Here is a 21,521-nt window from a genome sequence, read left to right on the forward strand (position 1 = left end):
GATTAGAAAAAATGAGGACATTGTATATGAGGAGCTACTGCAGATGCTATGGTGCCGGGCTCCGGATTATATTCAACTGCATTTGCACTGACAACGCATAGCACACAGGCGTTTTCCATTTCGCTTTCATCGACGTCTGGCTGCCCTCGCCTGCATTTGGCCCAGCTTCCTTCGGCATAGACAACATTGTAGTGAACAAATGTACATCCAAAAAAACGTGACGCGACAACTAAAGAACTGAATACGAATGGGTGGTGACAAAAAGAAAAGTCGCCTATATATGCCCTTTTAAATGGGTGAATGCGTCCGCCCATCTGAAAACAAAATGACAAGATAAAACATTGCTGTGGCTGAACTCAGCAGAGCCAGGTTACACGGAGCGGAAGCTCGGTTAAATGTGGTTACACACAGTTAGGCCTGCGTTCATCATCACATGCAGTTATTCTTTAATGTTAACTCTTGGCAAGTCTTGGTTCTTTCTGCACAATACGGTAAAGACAGTCTTATGGTTCGTGAGTAGTTTGCCGCAGTTTCAATCCTAAAAACTTCAAGGTCACATGTAGGCGAAAACTTGTAGAACATCAAGCATAAGGCAGTAATCCACTCGGGGGTTGGCATTACAAGGTCGGAGGTGAGAGGCAAACCAAAGTCTTCTTTCATCTGAACTAGGCTGTTTTGTTAGCCTCCGAAGAGTACTATAGGGCAGTTATTGCGCCGGTAGTAGGGCATACACATAGCCACAGCACCCGAGGTGTCCATGACATAGGTGTTAGGCACTTCGTATAAAAGCTGTTGTTATGGCACGAGCCTTCCAACTGGTTATATTGAGCCACCTCCGCTGCCTCTTGCAGATAGAGAAGTTAGAGGATAGGGGAGCAAGGAGAAAGAGGAAAAGGACAGAGAGAGGAGACGCGTCTCGCAACGAGGATGATGATGGCATGCGTAACAGATGCATTGGTTGCAACAGGACCCCTGCTGAAAACGGCGCGGGCCCTTTGAATTCCCAGCCTCGTAGGGCCAGGAGCAGCAGCTCTCTCCTGCTGTACCTCTCCTGTTATCTAGGCGGCGAGCGCTGCCCTTTTATCTAGCAAGAGGGAGTCACTGGATGAACAACGAGACACAACTGGTGAGCGCAAACGGTTGGAGCAACGGTCTGTGCAGTGGCGGACGTGACTATTACGCACACAGATATTGCGGTAGTGCGCCTCCCGATCAAGATGATTTCAGGAACAAATCTGACCTTCAGCTCTGCATGTTACTAGTGGATCTTCGTTCTATAAGATGCCAAGGGTCACCTTCTCAAGAAATAAACCTAACATACTATACCTTCTTTCACAGAAATGGAGCTATCTGTTCATTCATTCATTTCATATTATTACCTTAAAGACCCACGAGGAGTATTACCTGTCGAAGGTAATGGGCATGGCAGGCACATGCATGGGAACACAATTACAAGGTGCGCGCCATCCTGATCGATGTAGGTCGTTGTACCTGCCATAGCAATGCAAACAACATGTGATATAAAGCATAGAGGGGAATTTGCCACTTCCTACATGTGTTGCATTCAGCTGTAGTTTACACAACAGAAAAAATTAAGCATTACTACTCAAATGGGCACTGAGGACGTAAAAATATTTTGTATGGCCTTTTCTAGCCATTCTGATATTGGTTCAGCAGAAAAATTTATATTTATTGCTGGGATAATTGTACTTAAAAATGAAATATCTTTTTCATGCTACTTCATTGGAATTCATGATGCCTAGACTGAGAAATACTCTGTGATCACATCTCGAAAGTGAATAGTGAGAAAACAGCATCGGCACCACCGCAGATTGCTTGAGAAAAAGGACAGTGGTGGTGATACCTGTATTCAATTTTTTTTTTGCCTTAACAAGCGTAACAAGTTTTTAAATGAAAGTAACCATTTTGACATTAGAATGTGGGCATCTGTTGACAGATAGCAACTGGAATTTTTTATTTAAACATACTACCGAACACAGCACAATTGGTGGTCACACACTGACAAAAATATTATAGTGATGAGCTGTCACGAAATGAATTGTTTGATCACGTAAAATACAGGTTGCAAAAAAATTTACTGAAAAAATGCCTTTGTTAAGCATAAGAACAGTTTTATGATACCTTCTATGCAACACATAAAAAGTTATCTCAGGAATGTGAAGGTTGCTTACTGGCCTTTCAGTCAGCTGTGGATTACAACAAGCACAATGACCTGCGTAGAATTACGATTTCTATATTACAGTCCCATAAAAATATCGCCACAGTAAAATTACAGCCAGAACTGTGCAGCACAAAATTACAGAGAAGCGGAAGGGGGCCGTCCACACGTCTGTTGCATATTGCCATTTTTGAACCGCATGCTAACATAATTACAATATTTCAACACATCTTCTCAGTACGTGCAAGTGTCAGAGGCAACAATCACGATAACAATGAAGAGGTGGCTGAGTGAATTGTTTCATTCTAGAAAGTAACAGCACGAAAGAATTATAAACATGACTTTAAAGCCAAGTGCTATATTTCTGTTGAGGAAATTTTTGCAGGCGGTCACCTTATATTTTTTATTTTGCACGCTACTATTATTGAATGGCTATAGAAACTGTACACAAAAAATTCAGTATCTGCCAGTGTCGCACATATTGTGAACAAAATTTATCTTAGCTAGGTAAAAAGGTACTTGGAAACTGCGTTTGAAAGCATTCATTACAAGATGGTGGAGTATGTCAACGACTCCTGTTTCTTATGCACCGAAACAATGGGCAACATGGGCTGCACCGCGCTCAGAATGCTGTGGGGAGTACGCTGACAACTCTTCTGGTGATTAGTAACTCGTACAGTTGGCCTCGACAAGCTCACACTGACTGCTAGCACTGCTAATAAACACAAGAGTTGGGTAGCCATATCCACACTCGGTGCCTGCAGAAAGTAGTGAACCATGAGTGGATGCCAAGATGCAATCATGCCACCTCCGTCTCTCATCTATTTCTTAGTTTCAGGCAGTACCCCTGTAGTACCTCTGATTAAAAATGTTAGGGTGCCTGATCGCATCCACCATCCTATTTCGTCTTGGAATGGCTCGTCTGCTTCCACGTTATCATCCTTGCTGTGATATGCAATAAAAGTAGCTCAAAACTTAGTTTAAGCACACAACGCCATTATCATGAGTGGTACTCTACAAGTGGAAAAATCAGGTTTGTGTGGTCGATCAATCTGTCAAGAACAGCAAAAAAGCTGGACCTGTGACATGAACTTTGCTGGAATACATATGCCCACTTTAGCTCTGAGGAGCACCAAGCATCACATGCTCATCACACAGCAGCAGTGCAACTTTAAGAACATAGCACTCAACCTTGCGGGCAGTTGACAAAGCTGGCTTGGCAGTCTGTGGCACACTGTAGCAAGCTGTAGCATCTTCCAAGGAGCTTAACACTTCAGTATCGCCAGACTGACCAGCTATTACTGTGCACCTTAATACACAAGGAATCTCCAAATATTAACTTCACACAGTACAGAAAGTGCCCCCAAAGTCATAGTTTTGTGGCTATGGCATTTGGCTGTACGGAACAAGGAAACAGGATTCAACTCCTACCATTGCAACTCCACTGCAGTGCAGGAAAATAAAAACGCGTCCTGTGCAATATCAGCACACAAAGAACTCCAGGTGGTCAAATTTCATCCGGAACTCTCCATTACAGCATTTCTCATAACCCATGTGCAGCTTCGAAACATTAAACCTCACATACCTTGATCGAGGACCAAGACAAGCAAAGCTCAATGGTGGGTCTAAAAATTATCCAGTTATCTATTATAATCTTCAAATGCGTCGTGAAAGTAAAAACAGTTCGTGATAGACAGAAAATTATTTTAAGTGGTAAACCTATGAATGAATTAATTAACATGTTAAAATACACCACGATAAGAACTCCTCACATATATACAAATCTACTGGCTCGAGGGTCTCATAGGTTAAACACAGCTGCTTAGTGCAGGCAGTGACCACAGATCCAGTCAATGAGTGCGGAACAATGATAGCAGTCAGAATGGGGCACAGTGCATTTGGCAGGCACACTTATGTCGTGAATAGCAGATTGCCAATATCCCTCAAGAGAAAAGTTATAGCAGTTGTATCTTACCCTTACTCACCTAGGGAGCAAAAATGTTAAAGCTAACAAAAACTACGCAACTTAAACTACAGACAGCGCAGCAAGGTATAGAAAATTGTAACTGCAACATTTTGAGCCAGGAAAGGAGCAATGTGGCCGGCTCATAGAACGAACACCAGTTACATATATCCTAGCTGCCAGCCATAAAGTGGACAAGGAAGGAGAGAGTGGCTGGGTGCGTGCCAATGTTTCAACAAGAGGATTTGTCTTAACCCCTAGTTTGAACGTTGGCAAGCACCCTGCGGCTTTCCCCTCTCTTGTTCATTTTCTGACCATCACGAAACCATCTTCCTGCCTTCTCTCCACCATAGCTGCCATGAAGTAGAAATGCGCAAGAGCAGGTCATGTATGCAAAGGCAAGATGACTTATGGCCCCTTAAAGGCGCGGTGAAAGGGAGTCTCAGCATAGATTCGATATGCCCATGATGGTAAAGGATGCCGCTTCACAAATATCCTGCAGTAAGAATTTTTATATGCGTTTTGTGGAAGCTGAGTTATCTGTAGTCAACATTCGAATTTCCGCGTCTTTGCACCTTTCTCTCTCCGGTCGTCACTTTTAGAACGCTGAAATGTTGGCGCTCTTCTGCCGGCCCCTCGGACACGCCCCCTCTGCCGCCTGCTGACGCACACTAACCAACGCTAGCAATCTGCTGCTGACGTAATGAGCACTACATGACGTAACAAGCGCGGATTCGGGCAAAAGCCCAGCACCACAAGTCACCGCTAGGCACGGAAGCTGGAGTTTTAAAAATGGTATTGTAAAATATCGATCGGCTCGCTTCTGAAGTCTTGTATGCGGCATAAATGCTCGTTGGCCTGTACTGTACATAATGCGGGCATTTTAATGACAACCGCAAACACCCTTTTCAGGGACCCTTTACGGAAACGGAGTGAATTCGAAGAGATGGCAAGTGTAGCAGGGATTGCAAGAGTCGGGTGAGCGGATGAGGTTTGGAAGTCTGTGGGGTTAAGGTGGCCATAGCTTGCGCAGGACATGGTTAATTGCAAAGATATGGGAGACCTTTGCCCTGCAGTGGGCAGAGTTAGGCTGATGATGATGATTATGACCCCACTATACAGTATTTTCAAATTATTTTTTATTAGCAACTTGATGGGTAAAGAAGCGCTAGTGAAATGACAAAGGCTTAAAGGTGCACTAAAGTGGAATCTCAACTCGCCTTTTCACCGCGTGAACTCTATCTACATGTTCCGGGCACTCTTAGAAACATCAAATTATTGTCCTGCGCGGGCCATTTTCCTAATTTGAATCGGATTAAACCTCCCAGCTCCCGCCCTTTTTTGAACGCATGTAGGTAGCACGAGTCAACAAACGCGTGGCGTGCCTTTCAGACAGTCTAGTGGCGGCTTCGCGTTCGCTGTTATTGAGTTTTAGGTTTCTGTGAATAAATAGTTTCAGTCGCCGACAACATAGCCGTAAATTAGGCCCAAGGAAATAAAAATACGCGTGGACTGTTTGATTTACGTATCCTTGCATCGTTGGCATAGCGGCAAGCCGCCGCAGGACTGGCTCCACGCGTTGGTTTACTCCTACCTACAGCGTTGAATTAAAAAAAAGCGAGAGCCAGGACCTTAAATTTGATTTAAATTATAGAAATTGGGTGCACAGGACAATATTTCGAAGTTTGTAAGAATGCCCGAAGTGTGTAGAGAGAGTTCTCGCGGTAAAAAGACGAGTTCAGATTTTTCTTTACTGCACCTTTAACACTGCCTCCTAGTCTCGTTCAATGAGGTTTGGAATTTTGCAAATATAACTTTCTTCATTGCTGAACGTGACGAAAATGCAAGGCTTGGCTACTCCACTGAGGTTCATCGCAACCAGTGGGCATTCTAGAGAAAAAAAAACAAAAACTGCGTTATGTAACCTGGCAAGTCCAACTCGCAATCTTCACAATTTTCCTGCAGAGCAAAATAACTTCACCATTGCTTGGGGACCCCACATCAACTACTTCGAAAATTATCTTAATAGCAAAAAATTGGCCATCTTGAGACTCAATGACACTACTGTCACTTTTGGTACCCCTTCCGTACTGCTGGCTATGCATCACAGTTCATCTATAAAAAAATTTAAAATATCCTTGCACTCGAGGAATGTTGTTTAGCATTAACTCCAGAGCGGCGCTTTCTGCTGGAAGAAGCAGAGGCACTTCCTTCGGCAATCCAAACAAGCAGGCACCCTGCACATAGTGAGCTTTGCGCACGTTAAGGTAATGAAGAAATTGACTGCACAACTGCTGGCTCCTCAGTGGAATTGCGCTCAAAGCAAGAACAAGTTGCAGTTCCTGACTCATGATTGCCCGCTCCAAGATTTTATGAGGCACACCATGTGCTGCCGTCACCAGTTTAACAATGTGGCCATTCCGTTCTCGAAACTAAAAGCAGAATGGGTCCACAAGAGTCCGAGGTTACGGACAGCTTGGGTTAGATGCGTCAGCTGGTGCACATTGAAGCTCATGCACCGCTCCCCGTACAGTGCTGCAACTCGGCTCACGAAGCGTTGCAGGAGGCAATTTGAAAAAAGAAAGCTATTTTACTTTTGGCATAATCTTTCAATATATTTAATTATGTGGCTGTATGAACACCAGTCCACTACTCTAAACTGAGATAATTCAGTACTGTTAACAGACCACTTTCACAAGAAGCTGCTCTACACCACCACTGAGGTAATGCACTTTCAGAGTTGTGGTACCCCAGGTGGTGACCATGTTGGCATCGTGTACACCTAAGAAGCCTACATATATGCAAGCTTCGTAGGACAGATGGCTTCCATCAGATCAGCACTATGGGTTGTGACTGCGGCACCTAACAGAGAATCCTGGATTTCTTGTTTTCTTGAAAAACAACAGGTCCTCACAACAGCTAGCACAGAACAGTTGTGACTACATGATGCCACGAGAAAGTGTGCAGCAGAAAAGATGTAGAAACGTGGAATAATTTCCGATAATTTGTCAAGTATCAACCATTGACAATGCATAACAGTGGTCTTTTAATAATGTGCCATTTACGCCGGAATATTGCCTATGCCTTATTAAATGTTTTCCGTGTTAAAGAAAAGAAACAGAGCCAACCAGCGCCCGTCCTGTTTGTCTCCCTGCGTTCGTATCTGTTTAGCGCTATGAGGCAAGCAATCTGGCATGTTCAGTCATCGAACAAATGTTCAGGCCAGTACAGAGAAAACCGTGAGTCGCACTGTAAGTGCTTTGGCCGTTAAATTGATATGCTATTACAAAAAAAATGCAGAAGCAATCCTCTCAAAAATGCACTTGAAAGTTGCAAAGCTAATGGCAGCTGAACCCAAACATTACACACTCAAAATTTGCCCGATTCAGCCCTTTCTCATTTCACACTTAAAAAAGGTTTATCACAGCTGAAAACGTCGTAGCCCTTTTGTACTGCTCGGCTTTCTTGCTGGTAAGGCACAATTCACTAAGTGAATATATTTATGAGTTTATTGCTGCAAGAATAAGAAACAGAGGAACAAGTACTTGACTCTTCCTTAAACGAAGAGGATGATGAAGACAGCTCTTTGTGATATCTGCCTTTTCAATAAACCCCTCTGTGTTCTACATGCAAACAGGCTTCAAAATTAATTCTAGTTTGAAGTTTGCTACAAGTAGGCATAGTGGCATCCTACAAGTGGGGTGCTTGCAGTGTGAAATAGAGGTCACTGGCATGTCTTTTTTCATTCGCTGACTAGTTTTGCCTAAAATGACCATTAATGTTTCATTGACATGGAGAACACCACACCATACAGTTAGCATGTGCTCCTGCAAGAAAAACATTATTAGTATTACTAATGTAAGGAATGAAAATGAGCGAAACGCTGCTTTTTTTGGTGCCATATTTTGCACTTCCAACTGCGCACTGTTCATGCAGTTAATTACAGCGGAGGCCTTTTCATAAATGCATCCTACTGCTTCAATTTTGTTTGCTAAATGAATCATTTTTCTACCGATTTTGTATACAGCGCACACAAACAGACACTACTACAAGGTACTGTCACTTTGAGACATTATGTTCAGTGCCATCTAGCCTGTTAGCAGCACTGCATGCCTTTCTAATCTGTAGAAACACTGCACTCCGGATTGTGTGAATTAAGAAACCGCTGGCCTAGGAAAGATTATGTTTTTGCTAAGAAGACTGTTAACTCCCTGTACCTTTTATTGTTAGAATAATTTTTTGAGAATGAAAAGTAAAAGCCACGCACTTTTATAAATGAATGTAGGTACAATTTTTTTTGTTGCATGTTTCTTTGTAATGATGCATGAGCCATTAGTAAACATGAATCGCCTTTTGGTACTCAGGAACCACAGCTCAGTACTTTACAACTAAATTTGCTCTCATGCCATTTGCGTTTTAACACCTGAACGATGGCTGCAATGTCAGAGGTCAGTATACGTCACGTGAGGCATGAAAAAAACTGCAATATAATGACTACTTCGTCATTTGAATTCAGTAAAACACTAACGCAAGCCTGTTTCAAGAACCTGAATGACAATGAATGAAGCAGCAATGATAATACTGCTGCCTTTTCAAGCCTCATGTAGCCTATACTAACTTTTTAGGTGACATCCATCTTTCTGGCATTGAAACAGTAACAGCATGACACAAGAAATGCGATCATGAATTATTCATCAGTCATAGTTGGCAAATGTCATGTGCTGATCTATGTAATGCCTTACACATCATTAAAAAGAAAAATCATGCCATCAGAACTTGGCGTATGTGCTGCTTTAACCCTCTAGCGGACTTGGGACTAGCCAGGCTTGTCATAAGCAGACTGTCATTTCTGGGTATTAAAAGTCCAGCTTGTGCATTTTCTGGCAATCTGCGTCTGCTTTAAGGAAAATGGGGCTCGTCCAAAGCATCTTTTTGGTTGCCACAAGATGGAAGCAAAGGTACCAAAGGATCATTCCGCTACCACTGTAGAAAAAACAGTCTATTAGGGGATTAAGCCAGGGTGCATATAAAATCTTAAGGTTGGAATGCAAAATAAAATCACTATGCTCCAGACAGAATATATGGCCTCACCTGCATAACTGATGGCAGCAGATGAAATTTGCTTCTGTAGAAGTATAAAAATGGCCTCGCTGAGAGAGAGAAGGGCAAAATGCTTCAAATATTGAGCAGGAAGAGTGTTCAGGCAACACGGCACACAGTAAAAAAGCAGCCAGTTGCGCCACTCGTGCGCTTTCCAGAAGTGCCTCTCCTGGATTGTGCGAGGCAGACGGGGGACGTGATGTGGTGGTCGAATGCTGGTGAGGCGTTTGTTGAGGGCATTCACGGTACTTGGTCGTCCTGCAAATTCAATCATTATAAGTGACCCATCAGTAGTGCTATGCGAGAGTGAAGTGTTTCCTATCGTCGGACACAATTCAAGAACACAGCGGCTTTTACCTATCAAAAGACCTCCTTCCAGCCAACGGCGTCACGTGATTCTCATGACCTTGCTAGCGCGGCAATGAAGGGAGCAGCGCCACAATGAAAAGAGGAGTTTACCCCTGGACACAGGGGGAAAGGATTACCCCGTTTCGTCTGCCACTCCATGCTTGGTCACATCAGCAGGGTCATGAGAATCGGCCGACGCCACTGGCTGGAAGGGTTCTTTTGACAGAGAAAATGCGCGGTGTTCTTAACTTGTATCCATCTATAAGTGTTGTCCATAAATGTGTGAATGTATGCAGTCTGTCTCTCGCCACATAGGTAAATATGCAGGCATATCAACTAAACCTTGCTACAGTACTATGCTCGTTCTGTACTGTCAATTCATTAGTGTCCATACTTTGCGCTCCTGTACCTTTTCTGAATATGTGCCAATAAGTCTAGCTACAAGAACTGCTTAGTATGCATGTTATGTTAGGTGCAATTCTTGAAAGAGCAACAAAGCATAGTTCACCACACAGCCTTATGTCAGCTAGAAAATACAAAAACACAGGTCATGAACAAATGCTCACCTAAGTAGTACTTCTCACGGCAGCTGGATGAATCAAACCAGTACTCTGTGAACTGCCTTGTCACACCAAGCAGCACACAGTGCATATATTCAACCGTATAGCACGACACAAGGTCAAGGTACTTCAAGGACCACAAAGGTGATGGTCCTTTTAGGCCATTGACCAAAGTCTTCTGCAGGATGGCAAGCTTCATATTCTTTCGGACACCCTTTGAAGTCCTCTCCTCTGCTGGTTGCTCAGTGCTGGTATACAGGCACCGGCCTGAAAAAAATTGGAAAATAGATTTTCGAGGAAGGCAAATGGTGCAGTAATTGTCTCACATCTAGGCCAACACCCAAACCACTCCATAAGAGAAGGAAGGAAGGTGGGAGGGAAAGAAGAAAGAGAAAAAGAGGTGCTGTAGTGGTGGTCTCCGGAAAAATTTTGACCACCTAGGGATCTTCAACATGCACTGACATCGCACAACATATAGGCGCTGTCCTGTGTTTCGCCTCCAATTAAACTTGGCCACCGCAGCCAAATTCGAACCGGGGAATTCTGGTTCAGTAGTCGAGTGCCATTCCTAAAGTGCCATAATGATCACCTGAGATTAAGGCCAAAATTGTACAAAGAAAACATTTAAAAAAGAAATCCGCCAAAAGGCTACAACAAAGCATAACATGTTTACTGTCCAGTAAGGCTCACAAAGAGATTCTACTACAAAATGCACAATCTCTGTTGTACTGTAAAACTTTTCTACGATAAAAATGGCAATGCACCTGATACTCCAAAGCCGAATACTAGTGCTGCTGGCAAGACCTTGCCTATATATCGTCTGGACGTTTCAAAAGTGGATGTTGCATAATTTAAACCCAAATTGTTTTCTTTATTCTAAGCTATCTTTTAAAATGTTTGACACAACGCGCTCTGCACAAATAGTTTATGACGTGTAATAAACTTCTGGTTTTTATCAGTTGGTTCAGTTCAACACTGCGGCTCAATGAAGTGTTTGCAAATAAAGAAAAGGAATCAATTTACGCAAGAAAGTTTTAAGGCCATCAGCACGGTGAAAAATAGTCATGGCTGCAGGTTAAACATCTTTGAAAGTCTCTTACCGCAGTACACAAGAATGCAAAAAGAACATAGATAAAGAATGGGTGCCTCTCATGTTGATTACGAAGAATGATTTGAAACACAAAGGCATTAGCCTATTACTCTTCTTTAACTACACACTTTCAGTAACAGACATAGGTTAAGTGCTGATGTAACCAATAAACTCTTGCCCAGCTATTTACTACCTTTGGACAGTACTAATTACAGTCGAATACAACTGAAGAATCAAGCAGCTTTTCCCCGACAAACGACCCTCTTCCGGCCATGGCTTCGGCTGATTCTCATGAACCTGTTAGTGGGAATATACAAGGAGGGGACTATCCCTTTTCATCCGCTACTCCCTGCATTGTCATGCTAGCAAGCTCATGTAACTGGCCGATGCCACTGCTTGGAAGAGGGGTTTTTGACAGGGAAAATCCACTTTGTTTCTGAATTGTATCCAACTGAAGCTTACAAAGAGAGAGTTGTGCACACACAGCACAAGTGCCATCTATTGCTTTGGTTGCCTTTAGCTGCCGAAAGGGAAGCTGGTATATGCCACCTTTTTAATGACATAAGAAACCAGTGCACAATGTTAATGGTGCTGCAGACCACTGCAAAGAAATCTATCATAAACAACAGGTGCTGTGATGTGACTGCAACTTCTTTGCTGACAAGGTGGCCAGCCATGGCTACCATGACAATGGCTCTAAGACAAACTGCTGATTGGACATTACACCACCCTCGAACAGTGCCTGCTTGTTAAGAACAATCATCTAAAAAAGCATATATGGTGACTCTGCATGCAGCTCAAGCAGGTAGGCAAGTGTAGCAATTGGCATTAACAACATCGCTAGCTCTTGAACAGGTCGCAGTAAAGAACATTGCTGCAGGCTGGCCATGCGTCTGAAGTTCTACATAGATCGAAGGGCCATCATGAATGTTAACAAGTATATGGTATAAAAAGAGAGTGATGGCGTTTATTAACGCTCCTCTCGGCTCCCAAAGACGACAAAAGCTGAGGACAGTACTTGCAGAGGTATCATTCAACTCTCTTCGATCAAGGTACCCAGATATTAGTCCAATTTTTGCAATGTGAGCACAAGCAAACCAGATTACATTGATGAGCAGTTGAAGTGGCTTTAAATATGCAAAATTGATCTTGTTGAGCAATCAATAAACTGCCAGCAACAGGATGGCTCGAGGGCACAGATAATAAATATTAGTGGAGTGACGTTCTTACCTTCTACAAGTTTCCCACATGCTAGGCACCAGGGGCAACCGAAAAGAGCATTAAACTGCGTGTGGTTGCCCACAGATGCTCTTGCAGGGGTAGCCACACACACACGCGCAATGTACACTTTCGAAGCCAACGCTCCAGCCCCATGTTGCCAGACAACCTCACCAATAGCCTGCACTGCCTTCACAAATTCTCCCAAAAGAGCATCATGTCAGGGTGTTTCCATCCAAACCACAAGCCAGCAAGAAAAGAATTCTTCGTGCGATGAGGATGTAGTAGTTCGTTGACGCACACCTGAATTGGCCAGACTGATGAATTATTGGACTTGAAGACTGAGCTTCCATCAGTGTTCACTGTAAACGTGAAGTCACTCCACTTTAGGAATCCCTGTTGACGCATTCGTTTGCACACTGCCGCATTGCCAATGTCGAATATTATTTTACTTACCGAACTAGCTGCCTCGGCCAATTATGACACATTTGCAAAAAGTAAACTTCCAACTTTGTATGTGACAAGGCGAAGCTGTTCTTTAAGGTCCAAGAGAGCAAAAAACAGCCTTTTTTCTTGACAGTGCGCAATTCTACTTGTGTTTTGCACACTTTGCAAGAAAGCATCTGACTGTAACTGCTGGCCTGGAGGGGTGACATGCACACTTCGCAGTAGAAGTGGCGCTGAACGAGACTTGCACATTTCCGTGCCCAAAACATTCTGAACACGTATTTTGAGCGCGGTAGGCCCGACCGTTGATACCCGAACTAGGCATCTACTAACTTCAGCAAGTCGCAGAGGTGTGACGAAGTCACCCCGTTAGCCACAACAAAAGGCCATTATGAGAACAACTGCCTCAGCCAATGTCGTCGACGAGCGAGGCAGTGTTTTGCGTCCGAATTCCTGAATACATTCAGAAAGAAGCTCTGCGCTCTCAAACTGTGGCGCAGTACTACCGTGCGGCCCATCGGCTCCGCCGTCTTCGCCGTCGTGCGGGTAACCGTACTCCTCCCTGCTGCTGCTGCAGTCACACTCGCTTGTGGCATCTATTCGCGGTTCTACACCGTCAGTGTGCGACAGAGAACTATTGTCGGCCCCACTGCTGTCGTCCAACTGAGAGATTTCATCGCTGCTGCCAGTTTCGGCTGCGGCCTCGAAGTGGGATTCACTGCTTGGTTGGCTTGGCACAGGGGCACTAGAGCTGGCTCCAGATTCTACGCTAGCGGAGTCGGAGAAATAAGTCGGGTTCCCGTTACAAGACGTTGCAGGTGACGTGCGTGAACGTTGCTTATTTAACCACGGTGTGGAGCGTGGCACAACAAACGGGCGGCTTTCATTTTCCAGATGTAGCTAGCTACGTTTTGGAGTCGCAGGATGGCTGCCCCGGCTCATGGCGGCGTGATGCAAAGCGATTTCGGAGGATATTGCCAGTAGAAAAGTCGCCGCACTCTATTCGCAAGAGGATAATAAACGTGAAGTAAAAGAAACGATGGATGATTAAGACAGAAGAATATGACTGAACCCTTGAAATCGGACGGCGGCTTACGTCACCCAGTGCCATACGCCGTGCGGCCGCGTTTTGGTGGTTTTGTTTTCAGACGATACACAAGCAGACGACACGCAATATTTTTGTGACTGTCGTCGCAACAAAACGTTGCCCTCGCTGTGAACTGTTTTCGAGTTCGTTACATTGGTTTGTTTAGCGAAAGCCTCTTATTTGTGGCGTATCGAGGATCGCACTTGTAACGATTAGAAAGTGAAAATGCTCTGCTTCAACGCTCCGATTCTTCAGTTCAAATCAGCGTAACAAGAAGCCGGTCCTTACATTCACGTAATCTCTGCGGGCTGCAGCTCTAGAAACAGGGTTTCAAGGTGTTTTTTTTCTGACACTGGACACGCTAAGCGCCTTTCATGTGTTTAAGAAGTTTGTGGCAGTATGTTCCAAGACAGCAAGCCTATTTAGAAGTAGTGCATGCATGCTTCCTACGCATGTGTGAATACATACCGTTCCTTTGTCCGGGCCTTTGAGAACAAGGATAAAGGGGCGAAAGGGCCTTTTTTCATGAGTTCGCTGCTCAGCTATAGTTCATTTGTCTGACATAATAAAAGGATTTTAGCTGTACAAGAAAGAAGGGCGCTTCTGCCCCCGTTTTGTCTTCAGTCTTATTGTGTGTGTACGGTCGGGTACAGAAGTCTGTGGACCAAGTCTTCCTCAAACGAAGGCGGTGGTAGTTCTGCTGTTAGCCGGCAGCTGGAGATCAAGCTTGTTGAGGTGAAAGCTAAGACATCCTAATACAGCTTAAGGAGGAGGTTCTAGCCACGATGCCAAAAGCAGGGGAAAACGTGGTCATGGCCCTCGATATAAAGGGGGCCTTCGACAACGTCAGCCACAACGCCATTATGGAGGGAATCAATAACACCAACTGCGGAAGAAGAGTCCATAATTATGTCAGGGCCTTCTTAAGCGATAGAACTGCGATAGTCGGACTTGGAGACCTTAGAAGCGACCCTTTCGGCACACCATGCAAGGGAACTCCCCAGGGATCAGTCATCTCACCGATATTGTTCAACGTTGCGATGATCGGGCTTGCGCGGCAACTCGAGAGGATACCAGGGATAAAACACGCGATGTATGCCGACGATGTCACGGTATGGGTCACCCAGGGCTCTCTGGGGGAGAAGGAGGACAGCCTACAGGAAGCAGCCGCGTGCGTGGAGAAGTACACCAGAGAAAGAGGCCTCAGATGCTCAACCGAGAAATCGGAGCTGCTGAGAGTCGGAAGACATCCCACTAAAGCGGAGCTGGAAGTCTACCTGGAAGGGCAGAGGATCCCAGAGAAAGACATGATAAGGGTGCTAGGTATGTGGCTGCAAAGAAGCAGGAAATGCAGCCACACCATCAGCCTAATAAGTAAAGCAGCAGAGCAGGTAGGAAGAATGATCAGCAGAGTCTCGCATAGGCGGTACGGCATGAAAGAGGAAGACACGCTCAGACTCGCGAGCAGCCTGATAGTCAGCCGAGTCACCTATTCACTGCCCTACCAGATACCAACCAAAGCCGACATGGAACAGAGAGATGTAATATTAAGGAAGGCATATAAGACCGCCCTGCATCTACCTAGGAACACACCGAACGAGAAACTACTCCAGCAAGGGATTAGTAACACCTTCCAAGAGCTGAGGGAGGCCCAAATAAGGGCACAGTATACGAGACTCCGAGGCACGCCAACAGGCCGGGAACTGCTGAAAAGAATAGGGGTGGAAACACAAGAGCGCCTTGACAGGTACAGGGACGTCCCGGATGGAATTAGAAAAGCCATTCGGGTCGCACCCGTGCCTAGGAACATGGATCCGAACCTGCACGAAGGAAGACGGAAAGCAAGAGCCGAGTATATCGAGCGTGGCTAAGCCAATCTGGAAAACACGGTCTTCACGGACGCGGCGCTGTACCTGAAGAATAGGAAGCGCATGGCCGCGGCTGTAGTAGTCGACCACCAGGGAGAACGTATCACCTGTGCAGCAGCAGAGGTTGCGGACGCAACAGAAGCCGAGGAGGTTGCCATAGCTCTAGCGGTCGCTTGCGGCTCCCAGGGAAACAAATCTCTAAACATAATTACAGACTCGAAAGAGGCATGTAGAAACTACACTAGGGGAAGGATAGGTGCCGCAGCCATGAACATACTCAGAAAAGCGCGTGTCTCAGACACAAAACACATACACAGCCTGGTTTGGATACACGGACATGCAGGTATTAAGGGAAATGAAAGAGCGGACTGCCATGCTCGAGCGATGAGTTTCCGAGCGGGATTACCGGACGACTTTTGCACCCGAGCCTGCGACGGGGGGTATGCAGAGCACCTGGCCCTATACAGGGGCTTAAGGTATAAATATCCTCCACCACACAAGGCACTAACAAAGGAAAAGGCTACCGGGTGGCTTAGACTGCAGACGGGTATTTTTCCAAATTTACACATAATAAACAAGATGTTTCCGACACAATACAGTGCCGCATGCCCGTGGTGCGGGGCGGTACCAACGCTGTACCACATCACATGGAAGTGTGAGCGAAACATAAAATTCCACCAACACAAACACACAAGTGCGGAGCAATGGGAGAGCCGGCTCGTCAGCAGCGAGCTCACGGTCCAAAGGACCCTGGTGCAGCACGCTTACGAGGCAGCGCGGCTCAGCGGAGCGCTGGAATGAGGGCCCGACTTTTGCGAAGACGGGATCCGGGATCGCCTGATATGAAGACGACGTGGATCCTGCTGCCGCCGAACTACGCAAATGTTCAATAAAAGTTTTTCACTCACTCACTCCACCAAAGTAATGAAACTTGGAGGGGAGTTTTGCAGTTACTTCACCACGCGGTCGATTCGATTTCAGAAGCCTGCCAAAAGTGTTACGCTTACACTAACGAGATGTATTTACAACCTATGCGGTTTTAACGAAGCTTGGTGGCGGTTAAATGAGGTAAGTGGTCATGGATTGTCGGGATGAAAAAGCACCCTATTGTTTACATGAAGCCATACACGTGCTTTTTTCACTGTTGCGAACGCGTGCAGAACGCTTACGTTACCACTTTGTTAGTGCGTGCGCCCCGTGCACATAGCAGCTAGCCCAGGGAAAGCTATTTAAAGCGTTTTTTTCTTTCATAAATTAAACTATTTGCACGATGCAGGGAGAAGCCCGCTGTTTTCAGATCTGCTAGTTACATAATTTTTCGTAGCTTTTCTTGTGTTTGCGGACGCATTCATTATTTTGTCGCATTTTCTCTGTTCCAGTAACAAAGGCAGACCTCATACAACAGCTAGCCAAGAGAAAAATTCCTCTGCCGGACTTTGACTTCGATGAGTTCGAGCTAGCAGCAACAGTTTCACAGGCAATTGTATGTACTAATAGGAGAGCCAGACAGGTGTCTCTCTCTGTATGTCTCAAATATTTATTGTTGCTGGAAGCAGCCAGGCAGCCTTTCTAAACAGTTTTGCAGCGGATTCTTGAATTGCAGTGTAGACTGGCACCGAGCTTGGCAGTACATATTGCTTATGCGAAAGATTGCGAAGGACACAAGGATAGGAGCATCGTGCTGATTTCATTCTCTCATATGTTGTGTTCTTGATGTCAGCTCAAGCTTTCATTTTTCAACTCGCCTCCTTGTGTCAGAAAATGAAGGAAGAAAAAAAACCTGCTGTTTAACTACTGCTGAACCTGGTTATAGAGTGAAAAATGTGGTGTATTGGGCAACTAGACGTGCCACCCTGGGAGGTGGATATTAAATCAATAGTTTTGGGAGGTGGATGATAAATTAATAGGTTATCATGAGAGGTTGTACCTCAAAGTGCCACTGAGGCGTCCACTAACTCAGGGAGCCAGTTTTGCGCCCTTCCTTTCCTCAATCATCCGAGTCTAGAATGTTGGCAACGCCAATGCTAATAAACGCTGACGGCCTATAGCTTCAGTGCCGTGGTTCTTCCACAACGTTGTCAATGCCAACACATGCAGCGCACATCTGTCACCGCAATGTAGCTTAAAGCGCGGCTGAGACGTTCAGTCGACTGTACCAGGGGGCCAATTATGCCCCTTGCCTTTGCTTGCGAAGCTCCCGCCCTATATCGGTTTCCGCACAACTGCAGCTCCGCGACGTCACGTGGTTCTTCTTGGTTCGAGGCCGTTTGACACACACGCCAAATGAGCTGCACAAGGCAGTAGTAAAGCTTTCGTTTTAAAATGAAACCAAAGAGATAGTGTTACAGAAGCCAACTATACGGTGCAGGTTGTCCAGGAGCGCTCAAATGAAATTTTGGCAGCAGGTTAAAAACGTTGGTCTTATATGACCGATGCCCTAAGGCGTGGCAAGGGAAACAGTTACTACGGTAGCAGTGTCATCTTTATCAAGAACTAGGTTTGTCTAGCCTTTTGATCGGGACCGACAGTGTATTGTCAGAAATGTTCCAAGCTTTCTCAAGAGCAAGGGAAGTGCAAATGGCCTATTTGAAAATGCTATTCTTGATTTAAATGTATCAAGACTTGTGCAAATTGCATTGAAAATGACCTAATATTTTGAAATAATTTGAAGTAAATGCCTGATGCATAAAATCATCTTTCAGTGTTCCTTTACAGCTATGCATGTTATTGTTTAGTTAGAAAATTCTTGGCATTAAGCTTGCCCTTTATTTTGGGCTTTTTTCATGCTTTAACTTGTATTGTAAGGACATGAATGGGGGCATTTTACTGCAGGCTTTATCAGCAAAAGATGCAGCAAAAATATAAAAAGAGCGAAGCGGAAGAAACTGCAAGAAATAATGGCCGGATCAAGCTCAGATGATGACGTTTCTCCAAAGAAACTGTTGTTGGAAGAGCGCCGGAAAAAATTCCATCCTCCTCCGGAAACTGAAACAAATACGGAAAGAAAAGGCACAGCTCCAGGCCCGCCATGATCGAATTGAGGATCTTTTCCTCAACAAATTTGATGGGTGATAAGCAGTATGGCTGTCTCAAAAGTGGGTAACTTATGCTGATTACCGTGTGCAACCGATTTTGTGATTGGTTGCGTCTAGTGTTGATATATGCCATTTAAAGCCTAATCTTAAATTGCGCGGAGGCACGGAGGAAGAGGAAGACGAACACGTTGTTCGATCGCCTGTCGCCTCAGCTCTGTTTATTTACCGAATTTATTCTAATTTACCTAGTTTTATTTGAATATTCGAGGACGGCAGCATCTTCAAAGCGGTACTGTCCCTACGGGAAGAGTACGGCTGCTCCGGCGCCGGCAAGCCTAAAGGGACCACGCCATTCAAAGTAGGCTGGCTCGGAAGAGGCGGACATGGTTTCCCATGCTGTGGAGTGACCAGAACATGGACTCAACCACCCGTCCAGCGAGACCTCATCGCTTAGTGGGGCTGAGTCAACGATCGTGGATGGTGACGAGTCAGTGGCCGATATGGCTGACGTGGACAACGAGGGCTTCAAGTTGGTGAGTCATCGCATGCAACGAACGGTAGGGATCCCGATAGTGCTTGAGCCCACAGAAAATGAGGTTGATTTAAGAGAGAAGAATCCCATGTTGCTTTTCGCGGCCATTCAATCACTGCCGGGATCAGCTCCGATTCGATGACGGTTCATCATGCACGGGGCTCTTCAGCTGGATGTCTCGACGGAAGAGCAGGTTGACATGCTCCTGCAGAGCTCTCCGATTTTTGGCATCAAAGTTAACGTGCTGTTGCCCCATTCCTACATGAAGAACACCAGTGTTAAGGGTGTACCAAAGTGGCATTCAGAACGCGACCTACTTGATTATCTGAAACCATAAGGTGTACTCCACGTGAAACGTCTTGACGTCGTGTGGAGTCTCCAGGAAAAGAATGGGCTGCGAAACCTACCAACTCTATCGTGTTGACATTCGCTCCAAACTCAGAGCGCCCCGAAAAAATTGATCTGGGATTCGCAAAACACGCAGTTGCAGATTTCACTGAAGCTCCTTTACGGGGTTTTAGATGCCAACGGTTTGGGCATGTGGCCAAAGTTTGCACAAAAGATCGACGCTGTAAGCGGTGCGGAGGCGACCACGACTTTAAAACCTGCAGGGCAGATTTTGCTTGCGCCAAATGCGGTGGCGATCATCCAGCGAGTTTCGGAAGCTGCCCCTCCCGTGTGAGCGCTCTGAACCGTCGGATGTCCTTTATTGCTGGTCCAAAAACCCCACCGACTGAGACGCCTGTCCCAGGATTAGACGAGTTCCCAGTATTGGAGTCGATGTTGTTGCGTTGCCCAACAATGTCCCTAAGAGACCTGAGTCCAGCAAGACGCCAAAGCCCAGTGCGCGCAAGTCGACTGTTCGACCTCCAGAAAAAAGTGTCCATGTTCCTGAGCGGCCGGATCACAGCCAGACTCCACGGCAAGGGGGACCCTCATATGCACAAGTGACAAAAAACCAGCTACTGCGGCCAAGAGTGTGTCCCCGTCAGCATCTTTTATCGATGTTGTAAGTGAGTGCGTTGCGCAAAATAAGGAGCTCGAAAATCAAGGTATGTCTCACCTTCTTCATGTTTTGTTTGGGGCCCTGCGTTCACATGTTCCAGCGATGGCGCCAGGTAACCTGAAGAACTTCCTACAGCTGGTGCTTTCTTTTGAGTCCCTAATTTCCACCTTCGCAGCAAACTTCCTTGCGAACTAAAATGGAAGGGGCTAAACCTCGTGGATCTCATATGCACCGAAAAGTGCCGTTTATATTGCAGTGGAACTGCGCTGAAATTTTAAGTCGGTTACCTATTCTTGAAAGAGACGTGTGTTCCAGTATTGACCCTGCCAGAAGCTGGCCTGCCAAGCGGGTGATGTTTGACTGGATATGTCGCCCATAAAAACTGCCACATAAAGTCATTTCCTGCAGGAAGTGCTGTGCTTTACATAAGAAGAAAAATTCCACATGTTTCTCTAAGTGTTGCCGATCTTTGCACGGATGACATTGAGGTAGCGGCTGTGAGAATACAGCTCGGCTCTCGAACCCTTTCTATTGCATCCGTGTACGTGTCTCCGCGGAAGAAGGTAGCATTAGATTTGTTTCTACAGCAGCTCTGCGACCGCTGCCCAGCACCTAGAATCATCTTTGGTGATTTCAATGCCCATCATGCCGTTTGGGGTAACAGGAACACGGATTCCCGTGGACGCAAACTTTTAGAGGTTATTGACAGTTTGGACCTATGTGTTGCCAATGACGGAAGCCCCACTCTTTCCGGCCTCCAGCCTCAGCGACAGCTATAGACCTGACACTGCATTCACCTGACGTCCGCGTGAGTTGGTCAACAGCGCCTGATCGCATGGGAAGTGATCACTATCCGATTTTTGTGTTTGCTGCCGACTTTCGTATGCATGGTCCTAAAATTAGCAATGTGGTCAACTGGGACAAGTACAAAAAGCACCTAGAACGTGTTTCTGGTGATGTTGTTGACAAAATGATTTCTAGTAAGCTAGCAGCAACTACGGCGATCAAGTTACCTGATCATTTTCCGGCCCCGGATTTAATACTCAGGAACCTTTGCGCAGCGAGAAGGGCGGCGCGCCAACTCGTGC

General features: G+C 45.6%; 1 pseudogene; it reads right to left on the minus strand.

Moving 5' to 3' along the window:
- Positions 1-3,295: 3,295 nt before the first annotated feature.
- Positions 3,296-10,349, minus strand: LOC144125390 (uncharacterized; annotated as a pseudogene).
- Positions 10,350-21,521: the final 11,172 nt, after the last annotated feature.

This window comes from Amblyomma americanum, chromosome 1, assembly GCF_052857255.1.
Source record: "Amblyomma americanum isolate KBUSLIRL-KWMA chromosome 1, ASM5285725v1, whole genome shotgun sequence".
Taxonomy (NCBI): domain Eukaryota; kingdom Metazoa; phylum Arthropoda; class Arachnida; order Ixodida; family Ixodidae; genus Amblyomma; species Amblyomma americanum.